Source organism: Schistocerca serialis, chromosome 4 (genome assembly GCF_023864345.2).
Source record: "Schistocerca serialis cubense isolate TAMUIC-IGC-003099 chromosome 4, iqSchSeri2.2, whole genome shotgun sequence".
NCBI classification, from domain to species: Eukaryota; Metazoa; Arthropoda; class Insecta; order Orthoptera; family Acrididae; genus Schistocerca; species Schistocerca serialis.
The window spans coordinates 162145136-162162266 of NC_064641.1; positions in this window are offsets into that span (position 1 = coordinate 162145136).

Consider the following 17131-nt stretch of genomic DNA (forward strand, 5'->3'; position numbering starts at 1 on the left):
GACTCCGAAAGTAGGTTTACAACGCCGAACCTTTCAACACCAAAGGAGGAGGTTTGAGACGTTATTTTGAAAAATATCTACGTAAAATTCAGTATTGGGACACGCCCATTTCAACCAAAGATGTAATCAAGATCTTAAAAGTCAAAACTTCCTGTGTCAATAAGAGAAAAACTAGTTAATCTGAGTGAAGAAGACCTAGAAGTCTTTCTTTCTGTTCTTGACAATTTGGGTATGATCTATGAGGATGTGCGTGCGAGCGCGCTGAATAATTATAATAATGGACCGCCCGCTCCGCAGCAGCACATAACAAATTGCGTCAATGGAATGTCGTACCAACATAACACGGGACAACCAAACGCTCAGCCTTACGGCAATCATAACAGTTTCAAACGCCGTAATGGAAAACAATATAACAAATATCCACACCAGAATAGATACAATCCGATTTATCAAAACACACAGCAACAATACGGTAATTCACCGATAAATCACAACGGTAATGACCAGTACCAGTACAACAAGACGAATAATGGAAATCGTCACAAGGGAAAGAAATGGAACAATTATAACGGACCACAACAGTACAGTCAGCCGAGTCACTTCACTCCCTCACCAAATGAATTTTTCACAGCCGAAAAATGCGACATTTTCTCACCAACCCGACCAACAGTTCAGGAACAATAGTCAGGACAATTCGTCGCATGCTTTTCCTGACACCGCCAGTCATAATAGCCAAGGAAATCCGAACATTTTCTACACACAGGCGAACCAACCACCAAACGCGATGTCAAATAACACGCAATCAGGAGATGCACAAGTCGTATGGGATACGAACGCAAATTTTCGACCTGGTAGGTCGCAACATACTAGTCAAGTAAAAATAACTGACATTTCAGCTCCACCCCAGTCGGAAAACCATTAGCAGCTTCTTTAGGCCTCCACGAGGAAGCTGCAAAACCAATAAGCTCTCATATCTTTAACCACTCATGCCAACCTAAGAAAAAAGGCGCATGACAAACACATTAGCAAAGTCTTATCGTATCGTATAAATGAACGAGTGCTATTAAAGACCCACTTCAAACCATCTTTGATTCATCATAAGAATCGCAAGTGGCAGCACTTGTATGAAGGATCATATATTATTTTAAGAAAGCCGCACATTGGTTGCTATCTATTAGCTGACCCTGTATCTGGACGAATAAAAGGATTGTTTCATCACGCAGCCTTGAAGAAATACAGAGTCAACCATTGAAAATATCTGTTAAGTTAAGCAGCTAAAATAAAATATACAAACACTAGAAGTTGTCATACTATGTGTGAAGTACCAACGTATGTAAGAGTAATGCACAGGACTAACACCCTGTCGACCTGCCACAACAAGATAAGTAATTTATATGAGCACCTTAAGTAAAACACATTTATTGTAGGAGAGCAAGATTTGCCTTAGATGTAAGTTAGTTTTAAGTTAATTGAGCCATGAACGGCCACAGCCGAAAGAGCTGACAAATAAATATTATAGTAGGGACGTGCTAAGTGCCACCTGCTATCACTAGTTTTAAGTATAGCAAAGCTCTCTCCTCTTGAATGAAATAAATTAAAATGATCATTCAGACCAGAATGATTGCTCGTAGGTAAAAAAAAAAAAAAAAATTGATTAAGGTCGCTTACTCTAATGAGGTAAATGTTATGTTATGCATAAGGAGTGTGTGACAACAAATTTTATGAGACCACCTATGAAACGCAGCTGGCAAAAAGCAGCAGCTTAGCATATAAGAATCAAGTAAGTCAATAACGATCCAGGTAGCAGAAGTGCGCAACTCATTTATTATATTATTATACAGAGAAAGCCATATACGCTCATAACAATTTTACGGCACAGTGCAGCTGAAATACTTACAAAGGTCACATATAAATAAACTAATTTAGTACTAGAAATATCTATTTCAGGTCCTCGAGATACGACGATTTTTTTTTATTTTAGGAAACCAGTTTTATGATACATGGAACAGCAGATAGTTAACAGACACAGTTCACTGCTAATGCATGGTTTAAGTAATTTTAGATATGCATAGAAAATTGTTTAGAGAGCTGGATCAAACGACACTGAAACTACTGTATCGATTTAATTATACTATTTGTCATGAAAAACTAAGGTGTTAATAATTTATGTTAAGCTCATCATATCATACGTCATTAACACTGTGTCTTCAAATCTCTTCACTCCATGAAAGTCTTTTGTGTTTTCTTCTAACCAGTATCCTTACCATCATACCTTCTCCACTAGAGAAGTGAATTTTGCGAGCTGGTTGCATGATTGATACATACAGGCTATACGATAGATAGTCGTGACACATTGGTTGTCGACGGGCTATGCTTATTCTCCGCAAATTGCGAGTTCAGTTAAGATTTGTTATGTGCAGTTGCACGACAGGGAACACCAAGCTTCCTAATTTCCCTAATGGTAGTTTGAACACGAACTGTTTATCACGTAAACGAAGCCACATTGACTAGGTCTTCAAACTAACGACGTAATAGAGAGAAAATAAAAGAGCTGAACTTGAGAAAAGAGTAACTATTCTAAAAAGAAAAGAATAACAAGATTTCGAACAAAGTGTAAACCTAAAGTGCCTAGGAAGCACAAACTACGAACAAGAGACACGCTTTTCGTCAGGCCTTGTAGTCACAGAGACTAAATATTTCTTTGTAAATAATTTCTAGACATGATATATAAACTAAATGTTAACTGTAGTTTGTAGTAATAATGCAGTCAGTAATAAATGGACACGTATATGCTGCTGCGTGTGAACCGACTATAGACAAGTAATTAATGGACACGTATAAAAGTGGTGCGTGTGAACCTTAACATGACGACCAAATAACGTGTGAACTGAAAAGATGATAACTCCAAGGACACGTGTGAAATACCACGTGTGAAGTTATAAGCATTTGTACCACGAAACACGATGTGGAAAGCCGAAGAGTGAAAGTGAATAAGTGTTGTACTAACCACAAACAGTACTGTACGCCTTTCCACGGACACATTCTTCGAAACAGCTGCGGGAATCGCCGCATCTGGCTGCTTCCGCAATCCAGAGTCGATGTAATAGTGTGTAAAAACTCACACCACGGCTAGTAAGCACCAAACGCTCTGCTTCTCGCAGAATACTGCTGCTAGCGTTGTGGAACTGTCAAGTTGTTATCACGTGATTGTGACCAACAGACGTAACACTGTGTACCCTGAGCGCTCAACAATCAATTTTTCTTTGCAGAACGAGCACGGATGCCAAATGTGTTTGAAATGCATTCAAAATAAAATATGATAAAGCAATGAATTAAGCACTAATGTACCTTGTGGAATTATAAAGACACTAATCGGAAGAGTCTTAAGCTCGATTTTGACAATTGCTACCGAATTTACTGACCAGGCCGAGTAATGACGAAAAGGTGTCGAACCAAATAAAACCAGAAAAATAGATAAATGTGAGAATTAAGCATTCCTAAGAGAATGAGACCTTATGTACATAAACAATTGTTATCCTTACCTAATCCAATTTTCTTTTAGACTAAGTTGTTACTAAGTAAGCACATTCTAATACAGATTTTTTTCTATATTTTTTAAGTACGAAAGCATAAATGGAAGCACGGACATGTGTCAAGTGAAATAGAGACCGCTACCATACGGCTCAACATGTTGCAGAACCAATCTTCCAGTTCCTGACCCACGACGTATTTCCAACGCAACATCACACCCCGACAACTACTCCAACTTCCACAGTGAAAGTGATGCCCTACTTTTCCTCCACTGTGAAAGTGTAATCAATTTCCCCGCTCAAGTGAAGTGCTATCATTTATACCCGAAGTTCTACCACTCCCAGTGCAACTCATACCTACCCAACTGTAGTGAAATTTTTTTTTTTGCAGGTCATGAAAGCCACAAATAAGTAAAGTACTACGTTTTTACTGCAAGAAATCTTCGACGAAAACCGACAAAAATATTCCTGTAATATGACATTGTAAAACAAGAATGTCAATTTTTGTAACATATTTTTTCCACGAGTGCACACAGCACCCAGTCTTCCTGCGAAGTCAAGTAATTTATTTCTTTGTTATTTTTCAATATTTATTATGCCATGTATAATGTATCTATGTATGTGTATCTTTATCTTAATTTTGTTATTTTTTACAGAGAAATGAACATTTGTTATCCTTGTACAATACATTAGAAAGAGCACAGTTCAATTGTCATGTAGTTACCCTATGGACAAATTACTATCAATTTCAGTCGTACGAATATACTTACCTGATGCTCTGTATGTTAACCACTTTGCCTGATGTAGTGTGTAAAATCTATTGTAAAGAATTTTTGCAAGTAATACTAACTTGTTTCACGAAAGCAATAATATCATGACTACGTGTGAGTCGCGATGATCCTGACGGAGTCATCGGTCCTCACGCGGGAAGCAATGTGATATTATTGGATTACAGACATTTTTGCATATGAGAAAAGGACAGCCATCGAGCTGTAGTTTGTAATGATACTAAGCATGACAACACGAGAGTAAAGAAACGAAATCTGTTTATAACGTGCGCCTACACCAAGACGCGCGGCCAGCGTTTAAAAGGTACTTTTAAACACTATGACTCGCTGGGCGCAGATATTTAAAATCATTGCCGCAGCGCTTGATACAAGAAGCTGCGAAACAGAAGAAAGAACAATTTTTCATTTGTTAGGAAAATTCTAGAGTCTTTATAGTTAGTTGTACTTCTCGTCGCCGATATGTTAACATGTACTTCATTACCTTTGATGTTTGGTCGCCGACTTGTTAAGACGTGTTGTGTAACACCGCCACAAGTTATATTTCATTTAGTGTGAAAAACCACGTTATCACCAAGAAAAAAAAACCGCTTTTGTAAACCTTGTGACGATAAAAAATACCTCCGCGCACGCCAAGACATTTAATTTTTTACAAAATATCACACATACAAAAGCAGCGATTGTTGGACTGCTCCATGTATGAGAAAAACATAAAAAAGTAAGTTTTGTATTCATTGTAAATTTGTTAATGTTTATAGTTTAACGCCTTTGTTCTTTAAGAATATATTGATGCTTCACTGTACAGAAAACCTATGCTTATTCTTTTCTTTAAATTAACCGCAAATAATGTTTATGTTTAAATGAACTTTGTTACAGGTTCGCTCTTTATCGCGGTGTCTCGATTGTATTTGGGACACCATTAATGTGTTCAATTTCCGATCTGACAACTTTTTTTGCAAAATTTCACTGTTTTGCATTTTTTTATTATTCAAATAGGTCCCTTAGGTAATTTCATTGAAGAGTCTGATTGCGTGAAAGCAATCCGGGTTAAGAGGTAATTTGAGAAACTATTTTCGCGCAATCAATCTGTACGTCTCCTGAACACAATCGAGAACCGACGCATCGGAGATCATTCATTAATTTTTCTCTCTTTCCAAGTCGTACCAAAAAACGGCCAAGGAGAACTGCCGTGAGTACGCAGTCTAGTGTTAAAGGTTGCATTCTTTATCTTGTCGGCAAACATTGCCATAAAATATCATCATCAATGTTATATTTGGTTAAATACGAAAAGCAAAAAACCTTTTAACGCTAGAATGTGTCGTCGTTGGGTGACTATAGGAGGATACAAGATGACGTAGACAAAATTTATAGTTGGTGTGGTAAATGGCAGCTAGCTCTAAACGTAGAAAAATGTAAGTTGATGCGGATGAGAAGGAAAACCAAACTCGTAATGTTGGGATACAGCATCATTATTACCCTGCTTGACATAGACATGTCATTTAATTATCTAGGCGTAACGTTACAAAGCGATATGAAATGGAACGAGCATGTCGAGGTCGTGGTATGAGGGGCGAATGATCGACTTTGGTTTATTGCGAGACTTTGGGGAAGTGTGGTTTATGTGTGAAGGAGATCGCAAATAGGACGCTAGTGAGACGTATTGTTGAGCCCTGCTCGAGGTTTTGGGATCCTCACCATATTGAATTAAAGGAAGACGTTTCAGAGGCGGGCTGCTAGATTTGTTGCCGGTGGGTTTGAACAACACACAAGTATTAAGGAGATGCTTTGGGAACTCACATGGGAAACTCCCGGAGGGTAGGCGACGTTCGTTTTGAGGAAAAGTATACAGAAAATTTAGAAAACCGACATTTGAAGCTGACTGCAGAACGACCTTACTACCACCAACATACATACATTAAGCGTAAGTACCGCGGAGATAAGATAGGAGAAATTTGGTCTCATAGGGACGCATGTAGATAGTCATTTTTCTCTCTCTCAATTTGCTAGTAGAACAGGGAAGGTAATAGCTAGTAGTGGTACAGGATACTCTCCACCACGCACCGTATGTCTTGCGGAGTAAGGATATAGATGGAGATGTACAATGTTGTTTAGAAAACACGCAACTACAACACATACTTAGACGTTCCGTCAAGTCCGTGATATTTCTGAAATCTTGAAGAATCAGATTCAGTGCTTCGAATATACTTGCCAGCCATGGTGCACACCGAAGGATTTGCAGTGTGTGTCGATGTGGCTAGAAACAGTAACTTAATCGAAATAAACCTCACGTCTGAGATGTCATAAGGTAATTTAAAAAATTATACATTTGAGAACGAAAAGTATTTCCTGGAATGAGTTCTCCGTAAGAAACATTAAATAAGATTAGTGACTGGCAGCACCAAATGATTCTTGATCAAAACAAGCAACAATTGTGTATTTTATCACCGTTTACGGTTCTGATTTATACCGTAATATGTATGTATCTGCTGTCTGCTTCTTATAAACTGCAACTTTCTAGAACAGCAGTATAACTATACAGCTTGGAATTCCTGTAGCGTTATCCGATGATGGGCACGGATCTGCAGACATTTTCAAGACAAAAAAACACAAACTTTTCCGGCAAATGCAGCTAACGTTGACATTCATTTACAGGTTTTCTCAGAGGAGAAGAGCTTTCCCTTCAGTCCACAATGTTGCTCGCAGATATTCAGCAAGAAAGTCCAACAAGAGCGGAACGAGAAGGCTTTAGGAATTTCACTTTTGTAACCCCAAGCAGCTTCTGCGCTGGCTTCGTCTAATCAGAATAAATTGCGTCGTTATTTAAAATTAATGAGTTATGACTCCACTTGAAACTTCCCCAGGTGCACGGTTATTAATACAAATAAGAACTCATACTGCCAGGTAATTTAGTTGAAGCTGAAGACCGGGGCTGGCTCGGAAATCCCAGCGCAATTAGTGACAGAGTGCGGGGGTCTTTGTTCCCCCTCCGTCACTCGCTCGCTGGCATTGACACAAACCTCGCCGTAGCTGAATGTTCGTCTCCCTTGGAACCACATTTCATCTGAATTATATGTTTTACAGGGGATTAGAAAAACAGACATTTCCAATATAGCGAAACTTTTACTTAGATAGTTTTACAGCGACATTAGGCATGTCAGCTTCATACAACACTGAAACATAATTAAAATTTAAGGAATATACACTTGTACAATTACATACAGCTTTAGATAATCCCAAAACAAATGCTACTCTTTTTTTTTTTTGTAAGACGAAGTGCATTACCTTGCTACAAACTATATATACGAGGCCATGCTGAAATGTAATCACTTCGAATTTGTTAGGTAAATACTCTTTATTACCTGTCAAATAAAACAAATTTTATTAGCATTCTACATCTCTATTCTTCATGTCTACATATTTATTTCTCAACGTAGTCATCCTGGAGACTAATACATTACTACCAGCGATTTTTTTTTTTTTTTTTGAAATTATCGTAAGGCATCGTTGGCCGGGAGGCCCCATTCGGGGAAATTCGGCCGCCGTATTGTAATTCCTTTTTAGGTGACGCCACATCGGCGACTTGCGAGTCAATGATGATGAAGGACACACAACACCCAGTCCCCCGCCGGGAATCGAACCCGGGCCCCTTGCGTGGTAGGCGGTAACAGTACTGCTACACTACGGAGGCGGACTCTACCATCGAGAGACGTGTTTAATGATACAGTCACTGTACACTGTGGAATTATCGATTTTGTTGACGGATCATTAACCTCACCTCTGCTTGCATCCATTCATCCTATCAAAGTGAGATCATTGAAAGTGTCCTTTAAGTTTTGCAAACAGAGGAAAATCAGATGGGACCAAGTCGGGACAGTACGGAGGATGACGGATAACAGTCAACCCGAGGTGTCAGATTCTTGTAGATGTCGCAGTGCTCGTGTGTGATACGGCGTTGTCATGCTGGAGGAGGGGGTGTTTCATGTGTGGATGAACTTTTCGAATTCGAAACTCGATTTCAGCATGCTTTTCCTCGTGCATCGACATAGTTACATTATACACCGCATTGTTACACAACAGAAGAAATATTGAATTTAATTGATGAAAGGAGAAAATATAAAAATGCAGTAAATGATGCAGGCAAAAAGGAATACAAACGTCTCAAAAATGAGATCGACAGGAAGTGCAAAATGGCTAAGCAGGGATGGCTAGAGAACAAATGTGAGGATGTAGAGGCTTATCTCACTATGGGTAAGATAGATACTGCCTACAGGAAAATTAAACAGAACTTTGGAGAAAAGAGAACCACTTGTACGAATATCAAGAGCTCAGATGGAAACCCAGTTCTAAGCAACGGAGGGAAAGCAGAAAGATGGAAGGAGTATACAGAGTATATAGATGGTTTATACAAGGGCGATGTACTTGAGAACAACATTATGGAAGTGGAAGAGTCCGCATCTCGTGGTCGTGCGGTAGCGTTCTCGCTTCCCACGCCCGGGTTCCCGGGTTCGATTCCCGGCGGGGCCAGGGATTTTCTCTGCCTTGTGATGGCTGGGTGTTGTGTGATGTCCTTAGGTTAGTTAGGTTTAAGTAGTTCTAAGTTCTAGGGGACTGATGACCTAAGATGTTAAGTCCCATAGTGCTCAGAGCAATTTTAACCATTTTAGAAGTGGAAGAGGGTGTAGATGAAGATGAAATGGGAGATACGATACTGCGTGAATAGTTTGACAGAGCACTGAAAGACCTGAGTCGAAACAAGGCCCCGGGACTAGACAACATTCCATTAGAACTACTGACGGCCTTGGGAGAGCCAGTCCACACAAAACTCTACCATCTGGTGAGCAGGATGTATGAGACAGGCGAAATACCGTCAGATTTCAAGAAGAATATAATAATTCCAATCCCAAAGAAAGCAGGTGCTGACAGATGTGAAAATTACAGAACTATCAGTTTAATAAGTCACGGATGCAAAATACTAACGCGAATTCTTTACAGACGATTGGAAAAACTGGTAGAAGCCGACCTCGGGGAAGATCAATTTGGATTCCGTAGAAATATTGGAACACGTGAGATAGTACTGACCTTACGACTTATCTTAGAAGCTAGATTAAGAAAAGGCAAACCTACATTTCTAGCATTTGTAAACTTAGAGAAAGCTTTTGACAATGTTGACTGGAATACTCTCTTTCAAATTCTAATGGTGGCAGGGGTAAAATACAGGGAGCGAAAGGCTATTTACAATTTGTACAGAAACCAGATGGCAGTTATAAGAGTTGAGGGACATGAAACGGAAGCAGTGGTTGGGAAGGGAGTGACACAGGGCTGTAGCCTCTCCCCGATGTTATTCAATCTGTATATTGAGCAAGCAGTGAAGGAAACAAAAGAAAAATTCGGAGTAGGTATTAAAATCCATGGAGAAGAAATAAAAACTTTGAGGTTCGCCGAAGACATTGTTATTCTGTCAGAGACAACAAAGGACTTAGAAGAGCAGTTGAACGGAATGGATAGTGTCTTGAAAGGTGGATGTAGGATGAACATCAACATAAGCAAAACATGGATAATGGAATGTAGTCGAATTAAGTCGGGTGATGCTGAGGGAATTAGATTAGGAAATAAGACACTTAAAGTAGTAAAGGAATTTTGCTATTTGGGGAGTAAAATAACTGATGATGGTCGAAGTAGAGAGGATATAAAATGTAGACTGGCAATGGCGAGGAAAGCGTTTCTGAAGAAGAGAAATTTGTTAACATCGAGTATAGATTTAAGTGTCAGGAAATCGTTTCTCAAAGTGTTTGTATGGAGTGTAGCCATGTACGGAAGTGAAACATGGACGATAACTTGTTTGGACAAGAGAATAGAAGCTTTGGAAATGTGGTGCTACAGAAGAATGCTGAAGATTAGATAGGTAGATCATATAACTAATGAGGAGGTATTGAACAGAATTGGGGAGAAGAGGAGTTTGTGGCACAACTTGACTAGAAGAAGGGATTGGTTGGTAGGACATGTTCTGAGGCATCAAGGGACAACCAATTTAGTAGTGGAGGGCAGCGTGGAGTGTAAAAATCGTAGAGGGAGACCAAGAGATGAATACACTAAACAGATACAGAAGGATGTAGGTTGCAGTAGGTACTGGCAGATGAAGAAACTTGCACACGATAGAGTAGCATGAAGAGCTGCATCAAACCAGTCTCAGGATTGAAGACTACAACAACAACAACAAACATGTTACATGCTACAATTCGCAGCGCTCTAGCGGCAGAGAGCTGCAGACATGCAGAGATAAAGAATAAAGGTGTAGAATGGTAATTAAGTTTGTTTTACTTAAAAAGTTTTAAGAGTTTTCACATTAAAAATTCGGAGACATTACTTTTCAGCACTTTACTTTTGCCTTTTACGTTGTCATACGTCTGTGGATTTACTCTGGGTAACGCTGTTCCGTTTTTCCACCTGCTACTAATAAAATACTTCAGAAAAGAGTTCATGTCACAACTTTTACATTAATAAATTGCTGCTTACTGATAATTCCAACGAAATCTACGTTTCCCCTCAACTAGTCATAGGTTAGAGGTCGCACTGTCCCTTATAAGGGTACCCACACAGGTCATTTCGGCTTTGAAAAATATGAAACATCGTCACTTATTTACGTCTTGATATTTTTGTTTCGTACTTTTCAAATGTTTTCAGCTAACTGCTGTGGAACACCACTACAAGTCTAGCACTAACTGCAGATTATTCGTACAAGAACTGTGAGTGATGAATGTCGTAACTGTATGTTCAACTGGTGCCTCTTTTCGTACTTGTTTCAGTAAGTGTTTCGAGCCTAACGAAATAAGCGATGAAAACCTAAGGTCTGTTCGTTTATATTCTCTCTTGGGATTTCTCTGTTGCTGTACGAGTGTGTGTGTGTATAGATGCTTTCTTTTTTGTTTTAGGGAGGTTATCATTTCATTGAGAAATTAATTCACTTGTTAAAGTTTCTCTGTTTATTCACATCTTGTCACCACTCTCAGAGCTCACTGCATTCACTGTACGCACTACAGCTACACTACTGGCCATTAAAATTGCTACACCAAGAAGAAATGCAAATGATAGGCGGGTAGTCATTGGACAAATATATTATACTAGAACTGACATGTGATTACAGTTTCACGCAATTTGGGTGCACAGATCCTGAGAAATCAGTACACAGAACAACCACCTCTGGCCGTAATAACGGCCTTGATACGCCTGGGCATTGAGTCAAACAGAGCTTGGATGCCATGTACAGGTGCAGCTGCCCATGCAGCTTCAACACGATACCACAGTTAATCAAGAGTAGTGACTGGCGTATTGTACGAGGCAGTTGCTCGGCCACCATTGACCAGACGTTTTCAGTTGGTGAGAGATCTGGAGAATGTGCTGGCCAGAGCAGCAGTCGAACATTTTCTGTATCCAGAAAGGCCCGTACAGGACCTGCAACATGCGGTCATGCATTATCCTGCTGAAATGTAGCGTTTCGGAGGGATCGAATGACAGGCAGAGCCACGGGTCGTAATACATCTGAAATGTAACGTCCAAAGCGCTGTCAAGGTAAACAAGAGGTGACTGAGACGTGTAACCAATGACACCCCATACCATCACGCCGGGTGAAACGCTAGTATGGCAACGACGAATACACGCTTCCAATGTGCGTTCACTGCGATGTCGCCAAACACGGATGCGACCATCATGATGCTGTGCAAAGAACCTGGATTCATCCGAAAACATGACGTTTTGCCATTTGTGCATCCAGGTTCATCGTTGAGTACACCATCACAGGCGCTCTTGTCTGTGATGCAGCGTCAAGGGTAACTGCAGCCATGGTGTCCGACTGATATCCATGCTGTTACTAACGTCGTCGAACTGTTCGTGCACATGGTTGTTGTCTTGCAAACGTCCCCATGTGTTGAATCAGGGATCGAGACGTGGCTGCACGATCCGTTACAGCCATGCGGAAGATGCCTGTCATCTCGACTGCTGGTGATACGAGGCCATTGGGATCCAGCACGACATTTAGTATTACCCTCTTTAACCCACCGATTCCATATTCTGCTAACAGTTATTGGATCTCGACCAACGCGAGCAGCAATGTAGCGATACGGAAACATGATGGTAAGCATTTCTCCTCCTTACACGAGGTGTCACAACAACGTTTCACCAGGTAACGCTGGTCAACTGCTGTTTGTGTATGAGAAATCGGTTGGAAACTTCCCTCATGTCAGCAGATTGTAGATGTCGCTACCGGCGCCAACCTTGTGTGAATGCTATGAAAAGCTAATGCAAATGATTAGCTAGAACCGTCTGGGAGCTACCGTCTGGAACCGGGCGACCACTACAGTCGCAGGTTCGAATCCTGCCGCAGACGTGGTGAAACGTTCCCTTTGAACAATTTATACAAGACTGTGCTTAAACTGACATACAATATTTTTAGCGCAACGCAATCTGACTTTCAAAAATCCCTGCAAAAGAATGGCCCTGAGTAACATTAAACTATACCTTTCAGAAATCACTTACCTCACAAAAATCCTCATTACTCGAACTACTGCAGTACAGCGAGCGCTACTACTGCCAGCTAAATAAAAGATTCAAACTACGGAAGGCACTAACTACTGATAGGGATAGTTAGCAAATGAAAGATATTAATAGAGAACAAACAATGTATTTACCTTGATAGTCATAATATATATAGCAGTTCATGACAAATTACAAAACTCCGCCATCTCTCTCCCCACTTCCACCACTGCTGGCGGCTCACCTCCAACTGCGCAGCGCTACGCGCTGTTAACAGCCCAGCTGCCCAACACTACAATGGCGAGTATTACAACAATGCAAAGCAGCCACAGACTGCACACAGCACAGCCAGTGATTTTCATACAGAAGTGGCGTTACCAATAAAAAACCTAAACAGCCTACTTACATAGCCCTCATGCTCCCCACAAAAAATTTTACAAATTGGTTTGGGCAGTGGCCAATACAGATTTGAAAAAATTTTTCATAATTAAATTAAAAAAGAAATCAAATGCACACACTTATTGATACAATGTTGGTCAAAAGCTAAAATTTTGTCACAGTCCATAAAGACAGTCCTGATCATTCATCATAATAGTAATTACAGTTTTTTTCGCAAAGTCTCATTAGTAAAAGAAATTGCACACAGAAGTAGTGGATTTCCATGCAGTCTTGAAGAAGTAGTGTTGTCCTTCCAACAGAAAGACAGCGCTGACTCTCGACATGCAGACAGGTAATGGGTCACAACAGAGCAAACCCACAACAGAGTCATTCGAAGTTTTGAAGAATATTGGTAGGTAGGTCATCGCAGAGCAGACCCACTGTAGTCCTGGTAGAGATTGTGGTATTGGTGGGCCATCAAAGATGCAGACCCATTATAGTCCTTGTATAGACGGCCAGCAGCCATCTATTGCGACTGTGCAGGTGCATAATCACCATCGAGTAGTCTTGCAGAGAAGATAGCAAGTCCATAAACCACCACTCGTGCACTCACAAAAAAATTTTTTTTTGAAATGTCCTTAGAACCAGCAATGCTGTTATCCAGTCCCTTGCTGAATTTTTAACACACGTGCAAACACTATCAGTCCCTACTTCTGACATATTGTCCATATACTATGACCAACAGAAACATGTGCAGTGAAATGTAACTCACAAGTTACTTAATTTGATGAACTGGTATCAAGTACAATTTTATAACATGAGAATACAATTACAAAGATACAGAAAACATCATTAAAACATAATAATACAGATAACATTTGTAGATAATAGGGGCTTTACAAAAGAATAGAAATAAACATATACATCAATGTTGCAGGAATTATGAGATAAGTAGATACATAAAATATCAGAATAACTTTTGGAACATCAACTTTACACATGAGCATTAAAACAAAACAGAATAAATAATGTCTAAACACCTTTATGAAGAAAATAACATAGTATTTGAAAAATTCTACAACATAAATCTTATTAGCTAAACACATAAAGACAGGAAAAACACAAATAGATAAGGGAACACAAACACATAGTGGGATAACACAAGGAAAGGGCAGGGATTCTTTTACTGCAGAATTTTGCAAACAAAACTTTTTTTACTTCTCGGAGATCTCCCTTCATTCGTCATTATTCCCAAAAAGTCCTATCTATACCTGCTTTCTGTACTTTTCTCGTATAGCCTCTCAGTGCATTTCTTCAAATTCATCGCAACTCATTCTCTTCTATAGTCTACCCCCTCTTAAGCTAACTTAAATCTACTGAGCTCAGATGCTAAACTAAGGGACGAGGCAATGCAGCAGCACAAAACAATGAACACAAACAGCAATGAAAAAAGAATGGAAATTTGCAAAGCAAGCTACAGTAAATCTAAATTACCAAGCAATTCAACATTATAACTAATATGAGGCAATGCGCAGCAAACAAGAAAAATAAATCAGTAGTAAAACTGGCTTAACAGAGTAATGTAAAGTGAAATTTAGTAGCACTATGCCTGGCAAACAGCAGAAGCAAAAGCAAAAACTTATCCCTATACATGACAAAACTCAAGCAGAAAAAAATAGTACACTAAAGAGAACAACGCAGATAAGGGAAATGTCTATTCACATCTTAATATCTATGTCATTAAAGTGGTGCACCACAAGAAGTTATTCTACCAAAAAAATTACCAAGCAGTTGAAAAGAAAATTCCGCATGCAATTCCTGTGAAGGGAAATGTCTTTTTACGCTCCCTCATTTTTTTGAAAAAATTATTATTTACTCGATCTGTAGACAGAAAATATTTATATTAGTACATCTATAAAATTTTATTTTAACCAATGCTGCAGTGCAGCTAGAAACTAGATATTAAACACAATGAGCAATTATGTACAAAGTAAAGCATAAGAACATCATTCAGTAGTCATGAGGCATTTCATAAGTTAGTAGAAAAATCTCTCAACTAGAGAGACAGTAGTCATAATCAGGTGTATAGACATAAAAATATTTCTCGTCATTTCAGTAGGCATTTCAGTAAATATCATAAATTAAGAGTTCCACAGTGTAATCATATGTTATCAAGTTTGAGAGTGTCGTTCGTATTGGCGATGCTTTCTACAAAGGAATGTCAATAGCGAGGAAATGGCCTCCCCCTTTTTTTTTTTTTTTTTTTGCACCTAATGGCTTTCTTTTGTCAGACGTCTACCTCTCAGCTGGGCGCCCAAAACGCATTACGTGCAGGTGGTTACTTAACTTTCTTACGGAAATATTTACGACAGCAGTTTCCGCTACAGTGGCAGTCTCATATAAAAAATTTCAGAGGTCGAGAATTTTCGTTGCAAATGTGTAGATACAAAATCCTACGAATATAACAGTGTTCAAAACGTTTTCGTCGTCATTGTGATACATTCATGCATTTATACACATTTCATAACTCTTAAAGTACGATTCTTGGTTTCCAACAACCTTTTTCACAAATCGGCGTCCCTAACCACTACTCATTATTTCTTACCTTATTCGTCGACACTTCTTCAATATTTCATCATCACAGATACGTAGCATAATAAAATAACTCATACAGCATCAGCTTATTGATCATAAACATACCGCAACAGCGTAATACACATCATAAAACCTCAGCCAAATCTCAAAATCGTCGTAGCTTCCTTCAATAATTTCAAAACCTAAAAAAAATTAAAATATCAAAATACGCCGGGAGAAACTCAAGAATCACTAAAAAAAATTCTCTGCTCATGTCAAAAGTGTCATCTACCTCAAACGTACTTTAAAAATCGTGATTCCATACCAAATATATCATTCAAAGCTCTTATAGTATCACAATGGTTCCGAAAAAATATGAACAATTCACGAAGTACAGAAAAAAATACAATTTCGTAAGTGTGAAGTTATCCAACTGTGTAATTACGTAAACATCTGTCACTGATGTAGTAAAATAAATATTTGTCTCTCTCAGTTAAATGATCAGATAGCTATGTAATTTATGTGTTAGAGGAATATGGTACCGATGTGTAAAGTTGTAAAGCAAATACCATATTAGCTAGGGCTCCTTGTGCTTGCCAAACACATGGTACACAAAGTAGGCGTGTACCCCCCTGAGGATTAATGTAATTATACCCTCAGGTGTTACAGATTACAACAATGGAATGAAATGTATTACGGAAAACCTTTGTATCATTGTCCTTCGAAAGCTAAGTTCTGGAGAAGTCAATGTACTTACCTCATGATAAACAAAAGTGAAATGCTTTGCGTATAGATATCTTAGTTATTACACTTATTGCCGTGATGAAGAAATTACTGTGCTACGGAAAAGGCAGTCTCATTGTAGCTATACCACAAAAGTTACTACTTAAACATGTTTTACTTTCCAGAATAAAACAGAAAAACTGTGCAGATATAAAACAGATACACCGCAAAAGCAACATTGTAAATTGTCACTCATTAGTAGTGTCGTGATATAGTCGTGTAGTTGTCAAATAAACTAACCACTGTGTCACCTGGTATCTCTCAGAAAGCACCTTGAATCCATAATGTATTTGCAAGTAAACCAAAATGTTGCATTAAAATCTCATTAGCAGTACTGGTAAATGTTCTAAGTATGTGAGCCTTATAGTCGTTACGTAAACGTGCAACTAACCATCAAGAATGTACACACACAATAACACTGTGTCGTCTGTTCACAATAACAATGCATTCGTAATTTCTGTTTAAATAAGTTCTCTTGGTTCTTGACTGGATATTTAACTTCAAACATTGTTGTATGTTAACAGATTATAAGTCTGACAAAGCATACTAGCAATG